General features: G+C 41.3%; 1 protein-coding gene across 1 annotated transcript in view; it reads left to right on the plus strand.

Annotated features, from left to right (window-relative positions):
* The window catches only part of TAF3 (TATA-box binding protein associated factor 3), a 149,476-nt gene that overhangs the window by 88,232 nt on the left and 42,609 nt on the right, over nt 1-18,635 (plus strand). The gene's annotated exons all lie outside the window — the stretch shown is intronic.

Below are 18,635 nucleotides of genomic sequence, written 5' to 3' on the forward strand. Positions count from 1 at the left end.
GCTGGAAGGAAGGTATAAACCTTCTGACAGGGGAATATTCCAAATACCAAATTAAACAGTAAGCATTTACTCTCTAGCAGCTTCCATGGTGTGGAAGACACTGGTATGCCATGTGAGGTGGCTCTGCACTTGTCCCTCAGAACTAGCCCGAAATACATTGCTGGTCCATGGAAGGCAGGATTTAAAATGTAAATACTTTACTAATACTAAGCTTCAGAGTTGGAAGAGTCCATTGTGATGTGGTGACTTCTGTGATGGTCCATAAATGATCCATTTCACTGAATTAATAATGTCAACCAGCACATTGAATTATGTCCACCCAAGCCGATGCAACTACAGATTGGAGGAAGGAATTAAATCACATACAGCTTTCCAGTGTCAGTGTTTTCATGGTGATTCTTTTCAAAAAAATGTGGTCAAGTTCCTGAGGGCATTCTCCCTGGGTCCCTTGGTGAGGCTTTGTTGTTGTAATAGGGAATTAAGTCAATACTCCTTGGGGTCTCTTGCCAGATCCACAGTTCACCCACTGAGTGAGTTTGGACAAGTCATTGCATCTCTGTACCTGAGTTTATAGACAGGTAAAACAAGTAATAACTAACTGATAGGGCTGTTGGGTTTAACTGATGCAGGATGGTAAAATGCTTTGAGAGCCTTCTATAAAATACCTTAAGGACAAAGAATCTTTATTTCTATGTGCTAGAGAGAACAGTACATACTGGAATTTTGGTTTCCAGACACTCAGAAGTAGAGGACATATATATCTCCTCATTATATGTTCCATTCTATATGCATCCGAAGAAGTGGGCTGTAGTCCACGAAAGCTTATGCTCTAATAAATTTGTTAGTCTCTAAGGTGCCACAAGTACTCCTGTTCTTCTTTTTGCGGATACAGACTAACACGGCTGTTACTCTGAGAGAAGTAGAGGAGATTCAGTATAGTCATGTGTCTTGCATGTATGATTTTTTCTGGGTGTTGTTCAGGGACAGAATTCTCAGTCCACCATGGAAGTGCCCACACCACAATGGGAATCCCTTTGAGAGCCACCCAATTGCCCCATAGAATGAGAAGAGTTGGGGCCACAGTTATCAGAGATGTAGACCACACAGTATGGCAATGGAAAGGGGAAGCTAAAAAAAGTATTTTTCCTAAGAGTCAGGAGAATCACAATTACTGCCTATCGCCATAAATATGGATATTTTATTACTTTGATGTTAGCCCTGAATAATTAACAGAGCTGTTAATATAGCATTAGAATTGCTCTGTCAATTTTTGCTTTGTATGCAAGATGCATAATAGCTTTGTGGCTAAAGAACTGGATCGATTCAGAATATCTGGGTCAAACTTCCTTGGGAAGGTCACTTACTCTGTGTCTCAATTCTCGGTCTGTATAATGAGCATAATAATACTTCCTTTCTCCTACCCTTTGTATGTCTTGTCTACTTGGATTGTAAGCACTTCTGGGCAGGGACTGTCTCTTACTAAATCTATGTACACAATGCCTAGCACAATGAAGCACCCATTTAATTTGGGGCCTCTAGACCAGGGTAGGCAAACTTTTTGGCCCAAGGCCCACATCTGGGTATGGAAATTGTATGGCGGACCATGAATGCTCACGAAATTGGGGTTGGGGTTCGGGAGGGAGTGAGGGGTGTACAGGCTCTGGGGTGGGGCCAGAAATGAGGAGTTCAGGGTGCGGCAGGGGGCTGGGGTGCAGGAGGGGGCTCAGGGCTGGGGCAGGAGGTTGGGGCCCAGTCAGGGATCGGGGTGCAGGCTCCAGGCGGCGCTTACCTCAAGCAACTCCCAGAAGCAGTGGCATGTCCCCCCTCCGGCTCCTACGCGGAGGCGCGGTCAGGGTCTCTGCGCACTGCCCCGTCCTCAGGCGCTGCCCTTGCAGCTCCCAGTGGCCGCGGTTCCTGGCCAATAGGAGCTGCGGGGGCGGTGCTTGGTGGGTGGAGGGCAACATGTGGAGTCCCCTGGCTGCCTCTGCACATAGGAGCCAGAGAGGGGACATGCTGCTGCTTCTGGGAGCCGCACGGAGCCACGGCATCCATGGAGTGGGGCAAGCCCCTGACCCCGATCCCTGACTGGAGCACCAGAGCGGGACAAACCGCAGACCCCACTCCCCGGCAGGAGCTCGAGAGCCAGATTAAAATGGCTGATGGGCTGGATGCAGCCCGCGGGTCATACTTCGCCCACCCCTGCTCTCGACGCTACCCTAATTCAAATTATCATAAATTCCTTCCTCTAAACAAATATTACATTACAATATTAAAAATTCTATGTTAAAATACCATTGAGGATACACCTTTTAATTACCCCAAAGTCAGGAAATGCCACCATTGAAGTTGGACCTAAAATCTTACACTTCCACTTCTTGTGTAGCTAAACCAATGCCCAGTTTTTGCCAGACCTTTCAAAGGCACTTCTCAGTGAGGACTATTGCTTGCCCAGATTTAATCTTTCTACTTCCACCCATTGTGGCAATTCACTTGTAATATGTTCAGAAATACCTTGGGTTATGTTTTATTTTTCCCTCATTTGAAACAGGACTGAACTATGATGCACAAACTTAAATAAAAAAATCACCCTCTGGTAGACCACACCGGATAAATTTCAGCCTGATAGGGAAAGCTATAAGCTACTGAAAATGGGGGGTTATTAGGCAAGTGCTCCATTGTCGCAAGCGCTCTAGCTGTAGAAATAACCAAAGACTTTTTAAATATTTGTATATGTTCTTTTCTAGCTTGGCCTTAAGCTTAAACAGGGCTTCAGTTTCAAGATAATTTTCTTGTATTCAAAAGTTAAATTGCTGTCTTTAATATTAAGCATAAAATAAGGAGTGGAATTGAAAAGCTGCATGCCAACTGAGCCTGTTCTTTCAGCATGAAACTCCACTTGTTAGAAGCAGCTCCGAAGGAACAAACACTCTTTTATTATTAGATGATAAATCCCTGATGCTGTATCATTTGTTTTGGCTTTCAACCTTATTGAACTTTCAAGAGAAATGCCTTTGTTTATAACACACACTTCCCAGCAGCATCCAGATATCTGTCACTGAACTACAGGCTTGAATATTTTTTACTTGGTACACTGTACAGTGTACTAGATTGATAATAGCATATACAATACTATATACATATAAAAGGTCCCTTTTATATTCCAATTAAAAGCAACAGAAATAACACCATTTTTTGACCGTTTTTATTATATAATTCACATCACAGTTAGGTCTTTTAACAGTTTTTAATTTGAGGTTGATCAGTTTAGGGTGGCGTTTTCACTAACATTTGTGTGATTTGGGAATAGTTTTCCTTTGAAAGTTAATGGGATGTTTGCTCCTAAATTACCGAAATACTTGTGAAAATCTCACTCTTAATTCAGTTAACATATACAGTGACTGTATAACCATTTAGGCAAAGGCCTGATATAAAACAATACTTTGATTAACAGATGTTAATTCTAAATTGTCTGAAATTAAAAATGACTTATTTTCTCAAAATGAATAAGTATTTCAAGTAGAGTAAATATAAATAGATAACACAATATGGCTGTGTAATTATAAAATAATCTGTACTTCTATCAGAGCAGTGGTCCCCAACCTTTTTCGTCTGGCAGATGCCAGACGACGAACCACGGAGGACCATGGCGGCGGACGAGTATCCGCCAAAATGCCGCCGACAAGTGGCGTCATCCAGAGGCGTCGCCGCCTAAATGCCGCCGAATGCTCGTCCGCCGGCCAGTACATGGGCGCACTTAGACGCCCCGGCGGGCGCCATGGCACCCATGGGCACCCCATTGGGGACCCCTGTATCAGAGGATTTCAAAGCTCTTAACAAATTAGTGTGACGAGGTGTGTCTGTAAACCCTTATGAGGAAGGAGTTAGCCCAGTTTTACACATAAGAAAACTGAGGCACAACTGCAAACTAACTTATCCGAGGTCAAAAGGTGTTTGTGACAGACGGGAGAGTAAAATACAGTAGTGCTGGCTGCAAGACCTGTGTCCACAAGATCACTCATAGAAATTAGTTCCATAATATTTTTTCTGAGGTCCTTCAGTTAAAACTGTTGTAGCAAGAGTCATAATTTGACATTTTATCAGGTCTCTGACATGACTTTCCTGGCCACTGTGCTCACAAATGGTTTTACAACATTGCGTTATTAGACCCTATTCTGTAGGAGATTGGTTTTGTAAAATTTTTATAACATCCGTATATGCACAGATCAGAGAAACCAAGTTATCAACCAGCTACAGGGCTGGCCTTACCATGAGGTGAACTGAGGTGGCCGCCTCAGATGCCAGACTGTGTGTGAGGGGGGGCGCCGCTAGGACTCAGAGTGTAGAAAATTGTGTCTGCTGCTGGTGCATATGTATTCTCTCTGCTCTAGATGCACAGAGATGGTGGAGTGCTGGGCTGGAGGAAGAAGGGCACAAGAGACATAACAGGCAGGCAAGATGAGAAGAGAAAAGATGAGAGGGAATAACAGAAAGCATCAGGAGCTGCAGAGAGAGAGAGGAGGAGGAGCCTCTTATGTACTTCTCTAGCACCCCCAGAAGCCTGGACTGATTAACGCCATCTTCTCAGGGAGCTTCCTGTTGCCTGCTGCTTCCCTGAACCCACTTGAGGAGAACAGGCAGTCTACTGAAGTAGTAGGAGCCAGTTAGGCCCTTAAGATGCTGATATCTTCCCTCACTCAGGGCCTGCTTATTTGTCCCCTTCAATTGAGTGTTGAGAGCCACTATAGCAGGCACAGAACAGCAGTCATGAGTGAAAGAAGAAAACGCCCCTCTGGGGCAACACTCAGAAAAAGAAAGAAAGCAGAGGAAGCTTTTCTATCTAAGCAGGAAGGAGCTCTCCTGAGATACATAGACACAAATGTTCACGGTGAGCCTTCTGGCCCCAGGGAGGATGTGAGTGGTGAGGAGATGCCTGATCTTCCAGTTAGTCAGAGTGCAGGTGACCTGACAGCTACTGCAGCATCCATATCTCCATCTCAAATGGATGTAACCATGCACATTCCAGAAGAAAAGTGTAGATCAGAGAAGAGTGTGGTGGAGGCGCAAGAAACAGCTGCTGCTGAGTTTAGTTCCTTAAGTCTAGATGATCCAGGACTGTGGACCCACTTGAGCAGTAGCCTGAGGGACTTCCTTGTAATGCATGGGCCACAGCAAGTGGAAAAACTTCATGTTCCCCAAAGACAATGAAAATAGAAGTTTCCATCCAATACATTACTGCCCAATGGTGACAAAGTGGAGAGGCCATGGCTTATGTACTCAAAAACCCAGAATGCTGTATACTGTTTTTGTTGCAAACTCTTCCAGTCTAATGTTCCAGCCACATTGGGTTCTACAGGAACAAAGGACTGGAAAAATCAGGCTAGAAATCTGGCATGCCATCAGAAGGCAGCAAATCACCAGAGAGCATTCCATAGGTGGAAAGAGCTTGAGATGAGACTAAGGTTAAAGGCCACCATAGATGATCAGCATCAAGAGAAGATTGCATCAGAGTCTCTTTACTGGCAAAATGTTCTGAAAAGGCTCATTGCCATTGTGAGAATGCTTGCTACCCAAAACCTAGCACTGCGTGACACTTCAGATCAGCTGTATGTGCCAAACAATGGAAACTTCCTTAAAATTGTGGAGCTGATGGCTGAGTTTGATGCTGTACTCCAGGAGCATCTAAGAAGAGTCACAACCCAAGAAATGTACACTCACCACTACCTTGGAAAAACAATTCAAAATCAGATCATACCGTTACTGGCAACAAAAGTCAAACAGAAGATTGTGGCAGATCCGAAGTCAGCAAGATCTTACTCTGTTATTTTGGATTGCACACCCGACATCAGTCATACGGAACAAATGACTTTAATGGTGCATTTTGTAACAACAACAGACCTTAGTGAAAATGTCTCTGCAGTGGTGACTGTCAGAGAGCATTTCCTAGAATTTATTGACATTGATGATACTACAGGAGCTGGTATGACAAATGTGCTTCTTAAAAAGCTGGAAGATACAGGAATTGCGATAGCTGACATGAGAGGTCAGGGCTACAATAATGGTGCCAACATAAGAGGAAAGAACAGAGGAGTGCAGACACGGATCCGAGAATTAAACCCTCAAGCTTTTTTTGTCCTTTGCAATTCTCATTCATTGAACTCGGTGGTCAGTGATGCAGCATCAGCTTCTACTGAGGCTGCTGAATTTTTTAATGTAATTCAAAGCATCTATGTATTTTTCTCTGCATCAACTCATCGATGGCAAATTTTGAAGCAACATCGGGGAACATCCTCTCTGACACTGAAACTACCGAGTGCCACACTATGGGAAAGTCGAGTGGAGGCGATAAAGCCTATCAAACACCAAATTGGTAAGATAGATGATGCCATAGTTGCCATTATGGAGGATAAAGCTATGACAGGAACTGTTCGTGCGAAAACGGTGGCAGAGGGAAATGGAATCACCAGTAACATACATAACTTCAAATTTATGTGTGGCTTAGTGTTGTGGCATGACATACTGTTTGAAATAAATGTTGTAAGCAAGAGACTCCAAGGTGTTGACCTTGATATATCTGGAGCAATGGAACAACTGGACAAAGCAAAGTCATACCTACAGTCTAACCGGTCAGATGAGGGATTTCAAAACATTCTGAAGAGTGCACAGAAGTTGGCAGAGGAACTTCACTCTGAAGCTATTTTCCCACCCATTCAAGAATACAGGAGTCACCAAAGAAGAAGACATTTTGATTACGAGGCACGTAATCAATCCCATAAGAGACCCCAAAGAACAATTCAAAGTTGAATTCTTTCACCGGGTGCTAGATTGTGCAATACAGTCAGTTGAAGAACGTTTCATGCAGCTAAAGGAACACAGCAGTATATTTGGGATGTTGTATGATATTCCAAAACTCCTCACTATACCTGAAGAAGAGCTACACCAACAATGCAGGGCACTAGAGATAGTGTTGACACATGATGACATGTGCGATATTGATGCAAGTGATTTAGGTGATGAACTGAAAGCCCTTTCAAGATACGTTTCAGCAGGATCAACTCCAAAGGCTGTTCTGGAATATATGTGCACAAATAAGATGACCACCCTTTTTCCAAATGCTTTTGTTGCTCTGCCATACTTCTAGCACTTCTTGTAACAGTTGCCAGTGGAGAAGGCAGCTTCTCCAAGCTGAAGTTAATAAAAACACATCTACGCTCCACAAGGACACAGGAGAGGCTGGTCGGCCTTGCAACCATCTCAATAGAGCATGAGGTAGCCCAGACTGTGGACGTTCAGGAAGCAGTTCAAATCTTTGCAACCAAGAAGGCATGGAAAGCACCACTTTTATTATTCAAACAGATAAAAATGCCAGTGTTTACTATGCAGACAAGAAACGTTATATTTGCTGTTCAGGCATTTGAAAGTTAAGTGTTACTTAAAATTTTTGAACAAGGCATTTTAAGTTTAGTTCTCCTTTATTGGGGTAGGTACCAGAGCAGTATCATGAGAGGAGTAGAACAGGAAGAAGGCAGAATTGAGACCTTTCAAAGTTTTGGCCCAAGTGAGGGGGCATGGGGGCATCATTTGAGTTCCCCGCCTCAGGTGCCAAAATGTTGTGGGCCAGCCCTGACCAGCTAGCAAGAGTTCTGTTTAGACAGGAGCTTTCTAACTTGCTTTTGGCACAATGTAGACAGGGCCTCACAGTCTGTAATGAATACAGACACGTTAATCCAAAAAAAAAGTAATTAAAAAGCTCTATAAGCTATCAAGTTGTACATAGTGTTTTCTGGAAGAGAGTAACAAATTGGTAGACTACCATAATTTGGTTTTTAAGTTTGTCTGTTGAATAAGTACCAATTTGTATAGATAATATATCGTGTGTTAAACTGAATGCTCAGCTTTTGTACATTCCATTCCATTAAGAAGATGAGACTTCGGATAACTACCTAGTTTCAGATAATGTGGAATCAAATACTTTAGCAAGTCGTACTGTAACAAATCAGCACAATGACTATTTTATGTTTTAAGTGGAGATCATGTTTTGAGTGCCTGTAAATGCCTTGTTAGAAAAATCAATTCTGAGCATCCTCTTTCTCCCACTTTTTATTCATTTTGTTTCAAATGTATTTTGATGCTTAGCGTCTAAACCTGCTCTCACAGGTTTTACCTGATACTGATACCGAGAACAGAATCAGGGCCCTGTAGCTTTCAATGAAAGAAGACGTTAGCAACCAATGTTTAATGATAATTTTTTAAACCTATAAAGCAGTATAACCAAAACAAAAATACAGGAAATCTGCGGAAGAAATTAAGTTGAAACAATTTGTAGTCATTTTGAATTGTTTCCCCAATTTCCTCTTAGACCTCTGCTCTCCAGGATATATTGACATCAGTGCTGATCCTTTGAGAAATTTGTGGCATATGGAACAGTAATGTGTTAAAGTCCTACACAAGAGAATTAATTAATAATACATACTTCATTTGCATACCTTCTTTTGGACAGGTAATTAACCACAATAATTAATAACACCCAGTGCTTTTCACACTGAGATCTCAAAGCACTTTAAAAAAAAAAAAAGATAAGAATCATTATCCCCTTTGACATGGTGAAACTGAAGTGCAACGGCTAAGTGACTTGTCAAAGGCCACAGAGCAGGTCAGTGCCAGACCCAGGCATTAGTATCTAGTGGAGAGCTGAAATAAGATCACAGAGATATAGGAGGACTATTCCAAACAGCAGAATCTGAGGAAGAGAAGACTCTTATATGGGTGTACCGTGTACTCAGCTTTATTTTTTTCCAGCTAAGGAGTCTGTCTGCTATATTCTGTGTTAACTGTTATTTCTGTATTGGCCCAGGTACAGTAAGTTTTTGCACATCTGGGTAAGAGCATATTACTGATATTGTGAAAACATAACTGTGTCCTATTTGAACTAGTTAGAGGGGGTTCAAATCTCAGCACTAGGAAAAAGTATCACTTTTCAGCAGGACAGAAAATCATGCTTCTTCTGTCACAGAACACAAGAGCTCATTGAACGCCAAAGTGGACTGGCTAAGCTGTTAGTCAATACACCAGAGGGAATGCAGACTCAGTTTAAATATTCGATCAGATAGCAGAAATCCTGGAAGTCCTAAGAACAGAATTATTTGCCTCAACAGATGACCAAAAATTTCTTCTCTTTCTCCAGAGAGATGGCACAGCAAAAGCAGTAGATTCTTTATTGAGGAGCTGCAAGATATTTTTGTTGTATGTTCCTTCTGTTAGTTGCCAAGGTAACCCTGAAAATAAAAAGGAAGGTGTTAGTCATACAAATAACCCCACAATGGCAAGAAGACGCTTTTCAGAGGTTGATACACATTTCAATGGGACTGTCATATAAGAAAAACCTTATAAGCCAGGGACTTGTTTTCCACCCCAAATGGACAATTTGCGGTTGACGGCTGTTGAAAAGAGTTACTCTGAATAAGTAGTACAAACCAGTATGCTGCCTTCAAGGAATCATTCAACATGCTGGATTTTTATTTCAGGATTTGGATCATTTTAAAAAACTTGTGTGTTAATAAAAACGTTAACATCTAAGATTTTGCATGCTTTGGGTGTTTTGCAAGATGGCATTTCATTGGGTTTGTGTCAGTACATTGACGTGTAAGTGGCATTGATTAAATTCCATAACTCAACATAGGAACAATTAATCTCTGCTTCATGGTAGTTTCTCACAGCAGCAAACCTGTTGAATCCACCTACGTTATGGAACTACCCAATGTGGAACCTAAACTCTGTATTACAAGGTTTTGACACAACTCCATTTGAACCAATGAGGAATGTATATTATTTTCCATCCCTCAAAGCTACTTTTCTGATAGAGATAACATTGGTGAGGATAGTTTCTGAGATAGGCTCTCGCTCAGCGGAGGAACAGTTCTGTACTATTCACAAAGATAAGGTGGTATTAAGAACTTCCACAGAGTTCTTACCAAAAATCAATTCTATCTTTTATAGTTCTCCAGAGATAATTCTTCCCTCTCTCCTTCCTAATCCTCAGCAAGAAAAAAAAAATGAGGTGGCACAAAAATTGGATGTTACAGCTATTAAAACTTACAGCAAAAGAATTGCAAAATTCAGGAAAACACCTCTCTAAGTGGTACTTCACCCAACTGTACTAGTGAGAGTGCTGGTCATTTCCAAATCACACATAACTCAGTGGCTAAGAAATTGTTCAAGAAGCTTATAAATCAAAGGACTTAAAGTGCACTCTCCACAAACAAACAAAAACACCCTACTTATGGCTTCCTCTTGGGCAGGAAAAACATATACTTCTACGGAAGAGAAATGCAGGACGACAGTGTGGGTGAGCTTTCATACCCCCCACGCTAGATTTTTCACATAGTCCTACAAATCACAGAAGTGGCAAATGGGAAAGACTTGTTATATCTACTTCTCCCCCTGCCTGTGCAAGATGCAGTCCCTATATATAGCACCTTTGCTTGTAAACTAACTACACCTTATTAGCCAAAACATAAATAGATGAGTGTGTGCGCCAGTGGGCAGGGCATAGGGTTGGGAGTCAGGAAATCTGGATTTTATTTCTAGCTCTGCCACTGATTTGTTATGTGCCCCCAGTCAAGTTATTTACCTTTCCTGAGCCTCAATTTCACCATCTGTAAAATGGGGGCAGTATTTGTTCACCTTTGCAAATTACTTTGAAATCTGTGTATTGAAGGACTGCAAATGCTTTGTGCTGGTGAGAGTTTTGTCAGAAAAATTCTTCATGCTGTTCTGATACATCTGCTTCTGGTACTTCTTGGTAGTGGAACTTAGGCAAAATAATGGCTTGGTGAGGATATTATTTCAGGGCAAGAATGAAGGTATCTTGGTGCTCTTCGTTTGCAAAATGTGTGTAATTCTTCTACATACATACAGCTTTTTAATGACCATCTTATCCATAGTAATTGAGGAAGTTGAAGAAAATTAATGATTTATATTTTTTGCTACTGTGATGTGAACCAGCATGAGAGATAAAAGGCAAGAGTGTTGAAGTTCTCTGCTACACATTAAAAATGGCAGTAATTTGTTTACACGGTTTCTCAAATACCCTACTACAACGTATTTTCCCCCATCTTTCCTCTTCCTAGTTCCCTTTTACTTCTCACCATAATTAAAACTGTATAAAAATTGCAGCAGTCACAGACGACATGTCCTGACAGCCTTTTTCATACTTTGTTTCCATAGCTCAGAAACCAAGAATAGGTGAACCAGTTTAAAAAAAAAGGGGGGGGGGACCCACTGCCTCCTGAACACTTGTCAACCATTTAAACACAACTTACACCTGTGTGAATCTAAATTTATTGGTCAAGGAGCCTTTGAGAAAGGGGTGGGAGGTCTCTTTCTCACACATCTTGGTGGCAGGTCCTCTTGGAGAGAAGCTGGGACATCGCACTAAGTCAGTAAGTTCTGCTCCCTGCTGTATCTTCCTTCCCCTAACTTCCAGCTCAGGAAAGTCCCTCTCTTTCCACCTTTCTGTAACAGAGCAATATGGTGGAAGGGAGTAGAAAGCTAAAGAGTTGGAAGGTAAATTGAAAAGTGAACTCTGTTGGATCAGGTTCAGGGTACAGAGATGATCTGCTGCTGCTACTGAGGGAAAAAGTTAGCTCCTATCAGAGTTGTTTGTAGAAGAACCAACATAGGGGAGGCTCTTCTCTTTCTGGTGAAAGAAGCCACCAGTCCCGTTTTCTACACGGGAGAGGACTGTATCAGTGTATACACAGATATATGTGTAAATGAGAACAGGAGGAAAGTCCACCATGCAGTGGAAAGGGAGAGTAAATGTATACTTTCTAAGGTAATGCTGTCTAAGGTTTATAAAAAGAATGGAAAACGAAGTTCTGTGTGGAACGCTTACTGGGTGGAACTAGAACTCATTCCTCCAGATTATGATATCCGCGGTCTTGTTGAATAGTACCTTACATGATAAGCAGCCCTACTGAAGTCAAGAGGTCAACTTGTGGAATAAGGTGCTACTCGTTGTAAGCAACTCCCAACTCAAGCATTACGTTAGAAAGCAAAGGAATACAAAAGTTGAGTCAGTTCACATGCTTTGGCAGTAGCATGTAAGCCAGTGGGGATCTCCAGAAGGAAATAATATAACAAATTGCAGGCATCAGCTGCTTTCACTAGCTTAAGTAAAATTTGGTCATCAAAAATCTACAAGATAAAGACCAAACTACGAATCTTCAAGTCAGATGTTATTTACACCTTTCCAGCTGTGAAAGCTGGAAATCCACAAACAGATGATTAAATGCCATGCAAAGCAAATGACTCAGGAAAACACCAGGTACAAAATGGAATGAATTAATAACAAATGCCAAGATTTATCAGAGATTTCAACAACTCCTTATCGCCAAAGTTATCCAAAAAAGACAGAAATATCTGGGACGTGTGTTAAGAATGAAGGCATAGTGTCCACTTTGGCAGGTGTGTTGTTGGCCAGCTAGAGGAGCATGTAAAAGGGGTTGTTCAAAGGAATCCCTCGGCCCCACAGCATTTAGGGTTTGTCTTCAATATGGAAAGTTCAACACTGCTGCAATCGAGCTCGATTTAGTGGGTCTAGTGAAGACCCACTAAATCGACGGCAGAGCGTTCTCCGGTCAACTGCAGTACTCCACCTCTCCGAGAAGAGAAAGGGAAGTCAACCGGAGAGCATCTCCCATCAACACAGCACTGCAAAGACACCAGGATAAGTCGACCTAAGCTACGTCGACTCCAGCTACGTTATTCACATAGCTGGAGTAGCGTAACTTAGGTCGACTTACCACCGTAGTGAAGACAAGCCCTTAGAAAGGGAAAATACAGGACTTAACATAGAGGACATAGCAGGAAATGTAGAAAGAGCAGCCCATCATAGATAGGGATGGCAGAGCCTGGTTCGTGCCCTAAGCAGCATTTGACAGTATGGGAAGGATTCAGATTCAATGTAAGCAAAGATATCCCAATCTTACCCACTGTCTTGCTCTAGGTGTTCACTCAGAGGTAAGGGCTCCTGCCTCATTGGGTTTGCTCTTTGTGCATTGAATGTGGCAGGGCTCTGATCTGTCTCTTTTGCTTTCCATATTTTTTCTTCTTTCTTCCTCTCATCTGCCTCTCCCAGCTTTTGCTCACCCTCTTAATATTTACTTACCATTCCTTCTCTGTGTTTCCTCTTCTTTCCCTTATTCTTTTTTTAGATTCAGTGCATCATGACCTTGTTCAATATTTCCTGTCCTTTACTCTACACTCTTTTCTCTTCTCTGCCTGTCCACTCTTGCCCTCGTTCAGAAGCTCACAAAATATCCTCAACAGCAGCCTGAATAAGAAGAAATGTTATTGTCTCTAAAATATTCTACATTTCCTGCTAAATCCTAGCAGGGGAGAGACCTAAGAATGAAGTGCAGGGAGGGGACAGGAACCTGGCACCAGCTTGTAAGCCTTTCAGAAGAAGAGATACACAGAGAGGGGAATAAACAAAAGAAATAAGTAAATATAAAGGTGAGCAAAAATGTCAGGAGTCAGAACAAGAGGAAGAAACAAAGGAATGGGAAAGAAAATCATAGACATTTACGTTTGTGGTTTTTTAATCACGTGGGTCTCTCAGTGCAGCACACAGCTTTTTAACAAACACAACTCAGGTCCCTGCCCCAGGAATTTACAATCTGAATTGTGGAAGAGATTGTGAATACATTTTCTCTCCTGCATAGTAATTTATTTCTCTGAGACACATCCCAGAATATAGTTCATTTTGGGGTAAAGGAAGTAATGACAGATTGTTGCTAATAGGATTTGGGTCAAAAGGCTGCATACTATTTGGCATGTAACTAGGTAAATAGGGTGGGTGTTCTTAAAAATTACGTGCCACCACGGGAGGATAATCCCCTCCCCAATGAATTTCAAGTCCTGTTCATAAACAAATTGTAAGGCAGCAAAGGAGTTTGGCTGAGTGTTCTCTGCGACAGTTGATCCATTAAAACACAAGCTTCCCTACCAATGGCTTTAATCCTAACTTGGAAGGCTCTTCCTTGCTACGCCTGAGAAGATTCACTCTTCATCCTAACCGAATCCTGAGAATACCAATAGTTCATGCGCTCTCCCATAGATAAATCCCTCATTCATGCAGTATACAAACAAACAAAAACTGGGTTTCTAGAAGCCAGTGTGAAATCTGCATTAGCAAAAATTTCAGCGAGTTTAGAAAACAATTTAACATGGTTTAAATTGCAAAATTATGTTAACTTGTTCTCAAAACTGTTAGAATATCCATCCTACCCATTGGGGTACCAGAAAAGCCCGTGGTTGTTTCTGTCTACAACAACAGCACTGATTATTATGAGAAAACAATGCCTTAAACTGCTGATTCAAGGCATTATATGCATTCTAGTGAAGCAGTCAGAGTTATGGGGGTTTTGAAAATATAGGGCTGTTATTTGTGTGCACAACGTACCTGTGAGTTAAGAAAATTCTTGCGCATCAAGAGGGAAATAAACTCTGGCTACAAACAAGAACCAGTACTGCTTCCATTGAGGTCTTTGACCCAACGTTCTCATTGACTTCAATCAGAGCAGAATCTCTCTGACACAGTCAGTAAATGGTACTCAGCGCCAAGACAATAGAAGATTATGTCGGGATCTGAAATCTCTGGATGGTGGAGGAGGATTTTTAAAAAAGACTGGGCCATAAGTCAGATTTACTTAATTACTCAGTGAAGGTAAATTATTTACTAATCAATTTATTATTTTCCCATTTTTCTGGATGTTCCTGTGTGTTTAAGAAAAGAAAGCTCTTTTACTAGAAGATAATGCAGCATTAATTTGGAGCACAGAACAGTCTAACTTTTGTGTTTTATAAATGTGTGCAAGTTTCTTGTTTAGGTTAAACCTGCTGCTTGTTAGTATTTTTGTTTGTTTGTTTGTTTTTTCCTCTCCCTATCCCTCCTTCCACTGCACACTGGATGTGTGTTCTGATTTGCTGCCAAAAAGCCTGGTGGCTGAATACCAATTTTGTATAATTTAGATGGCAAAGGCCACATTCTGCCAATTTTCTGTCTACGTTATGCTCACAATCTGATTGGTTTGAGTAGAAACCTGGTCAGAATAGATCCCCACTGTTCTCGTCATGCAGCCAGAACTTTAGCAGCCTAATTAGTTTAAAAACAAACAAACAAACAAACAAACAGAATTCAATGCAAGTAACTTCTCATCTTTCTTTTGCAATCTGAACATAGTTTTGTTGTTAAAGGACATAACTAACTTAATTTAGTTTGACATACAGCTTGAGCAAGCCTTAGAAACAATTAGTGCATCTTTCACATGGACTAAACTGATTGAATAATTACTCAAATAATGGGCAGTAATGGAATACATAGGGTTATCTCTTGGCTAATCCTCAAGTAATGGAATTGGTGTATCTCTGATTTTTCTCTTAGCAGTTCCCAATGTACAGAAGAACGAGACAAAAGTGATTATGGGAAGTAGGGGGAGCCACTGGAGGCCAGCAAGGGAAAGGAGACCTTATCTTAAGCAATTAATCAAGAAACTCATATTGTGGGACAATTATTCAAACCTAATTCTAAAACAGCTTTAGAGCCCCAGGTCCTGAGATTTTTTTCAGAATTTTGTCAAGGTCATTCTGCACACTGGGGGCAACCACTGCATCAGAAATGAAGACGGCTGACTAAAAGTGACTGTTGAGTGCTACATGTGCAAGAGTGAGTTGAGTAGAAAGTGCAACCTCACGCATTGTTTATGAGAGACTTGCAGCAGTTGCTGTTGTTCACCTAGGTGTGTGGATTTTCATGGTTCTGGAATGAGAGGATAGATTGAAACTTATATATGTGAGCCTAGACTGGATCTAGACTGTTCTCAGTGGTACCAGATGACAGAACAAGGAATAATGGTCTCAAGTTGCAGTGCGGGAGTTTTAGGTTGGATATTAGGAAAAACTTTTTCACTAGGAGGGTGGTGAAGCACTGGAATTGGTTACTTAGGGAAGTGGTGGAATCTCCTTCCTTAGAGGTTTTTAAGGTCAGGCTTGACAAAGCCCTGGCTGGGATGATTTAGTTGGGAATTGGTCCTGCTTTGAGCAGGGGCTTGGACTAGATGATCTCCTGAGGTCCCTTCCAACCCTGATATTCTATGATTCTATGACTTTCACAGAGATAATTAATTTCTGTGGATCTGTGTTCCCAGGTACATGGCCAAAAGACACTATATTAAAAATTTGTTTTTACTTCATTACACAACATTTATGCAGTAGCCTTATGTTATGTGTCTTCATAGCACCCTGCTTTGGACAGCTGTCACCCCTTCTCTCTCCTGGCATTGGTAGGATTCCCACATCTTTGAGTCTGTTTTCTCCAGTTACTCCACTGTTTGATGGTTAGCTTAATTGTGAGGTAAAAAGGTGTTACGGTAGCTGCAGCAGTATAAGAATTTTTTATTTGCATAGTTTTGTGAATATAGCTACTAAAACAGTGGGCTTGCAAAGGCCTTTCACCTTTTTGCGCTTGGTAACAGCTCTACGGCTCCGAGTGTGTCTAACAGACTGCACTGATTGCTCGATTTTCAGCCTTTGAACTCACTTGGAAGTGAGATTTATTTGAGGGTGTTGCTGTGATCCATGAGGTCCTGGAAATAGAAGCAGTAGATTGTAGTAGACATCTCTGAAAAATTATAAGGTCAACATAAGAAGCAGAGGTTTTAAATTGGATGTGGTTTAAATTTTCCCAGGCCCTCCTGTATTTTGCTACTCACTCAAGTGAGAAACTGCCCGCAGAATTATTACTCAGCATGATCGCCCCATGCTCTTGTAGCACTTTGCCAGTGGTGCTGACAGCAGCATTTTGAAACTGACTTAGAGTAGGGCTATCCTATCCAGTTTCAAATGGCTGTTGAGTGCTGCCTGAGAAGTGCTACTGTGTAGATGTATAGGCGGCAATCACTGCCTGATTGTTTTCCTACAGGCACTTTGCAGGGAAGGGTTAGAGAGAAGGGAGGAAGGCATAGGGCAGACCAAAAGACAGGGAGAGAAGTGCTAATAGGATTTGTAGCTTTAAAAAAAACCTTCTGAAATAAACCCTTTCCTTTATTGAAGTTTTTCTTCTGCTTAGTCGGCCAAGTCCCATTTGAAAGTGCTGAGAAGGGGATTCCCATCCTAAAACAGGCCAATTTAATTTTAAGACCTGTCAAGCTTTATTAAACCTTTATCACCAATTATTTCCTTCTATGCCAGATCAAAAAGATTGCTTTTGTTCATGGGGACATATTGCTTCTTCGGATACATCCCAGTGAAGGAAAGAGTTTTCATATTCATAGTAGGAACACATCACTTTTGGTGCAGAATACTGACTTCTGTGGTGTGTATCATCTACATGTATACACAAAATACCGGTGGCTATTGAATTGTAGTCACAAACTGGAGTTGCATGTCTAATTCTGTGTTGACAATTGGCTGATTAAGGACATTGCCTTGGATGGCACACAAAAAATCCCTAAGTGTTGTTGATGGGCTGCTGATGTCTTTAAAGAAACTACTCAATGTACCTATTGCCAACAACTGGAGTACACAATAAACCCTGCTGGATATGGTTTAGATAAAAGGCTGCTTTCCCTCTGGGGAAAATAATGACTTGTTTGCTTGCTTTATAAGAGAGAATGAAATGAGAATTTCTGGCCAATGGAAACCGTTTTTGAAATTTCCATGACTTGTCTCCATCTGTGGCAATCTGAAAAGGCACCGAAGCTTCACTTGTCTCAGTCCATACAGTCAATGGAGCTTTGCCAGTTTTCACTAGCTGAGGATCAAGTCCTTGATTTTTGTGTCTCATTCAATTCATATATTAAAAATAATCTCCCCTGTCTGACTTTCTAGGTTTTATGAAGTGTGCTTGCGATCTGTTTGGGCAATACCACCTTATTCATTGTTTCATTTGCTTGTCTGATGGAGAGACTAGTGTTGCCAATTTTGGCTGGACGTATTCCTGGAGGTTTCATCACATGACATAATCTTTAATTAAAAATTAATTTTAATTCCTGGGGAGTCCAGGACAATCCTGGAGGATTGGTGATGTCTCTAGGCATGTAGACTTCCTTGTTTCTTCCAGTGCCCAAAAGTGAGCTAAGTGCTTTAAAGAACAAATAAAGATGTTGTCCTTGCCCTCAAACAACTTCCTTCTAGTTTTCCATGTGACACAGCAAGTGAGGGTAACAAACAACAGGGAGAAGGACATATAGATGATTAACTTGAAAGTGAGAATTGTTGAACCCAAGCCAAAATTTTTGACGGTGATAAGGATACTTCTTTCCATCTCACACTGAAGAGTTGATATGCTCGACTTTTTACAATACATTAAGGTCTAGGTCGAAAAGAAACTGTTCAGTGTATTGCGGTGTTTTATTTATAATCTCTCAGGGTAAGTGAAGTGCAGGTCTAACTGTTGCTTTAATTATCTAACAGAGCTTTGAATACCTTCTTCTGATTCAATGTGCAGAGGTGACAAAATGGCAGATGAAATTCAATGTTGATAAGTGCAAAATAATGCACATTGAAAAACATAATCCCAACTATACATGCAAAGTAATGGGGTCTAAATTAACTGTTACTACTCACGGAAGAGA

This window comes from Malaclemys terrapin, chromosome 1, assembly GCF_027887155.1.
Source record: "Malaclemys terrapin pileata isolate rMalTer1 chromosome 1, rMalTer1.hap1, whole genome shotgun sequence".
Lineage (NCBI taxonomy): Eukaryota > Metazoa > Chordata > Testudines > Emydidae > Malaclemys > Malaclemys terrapin.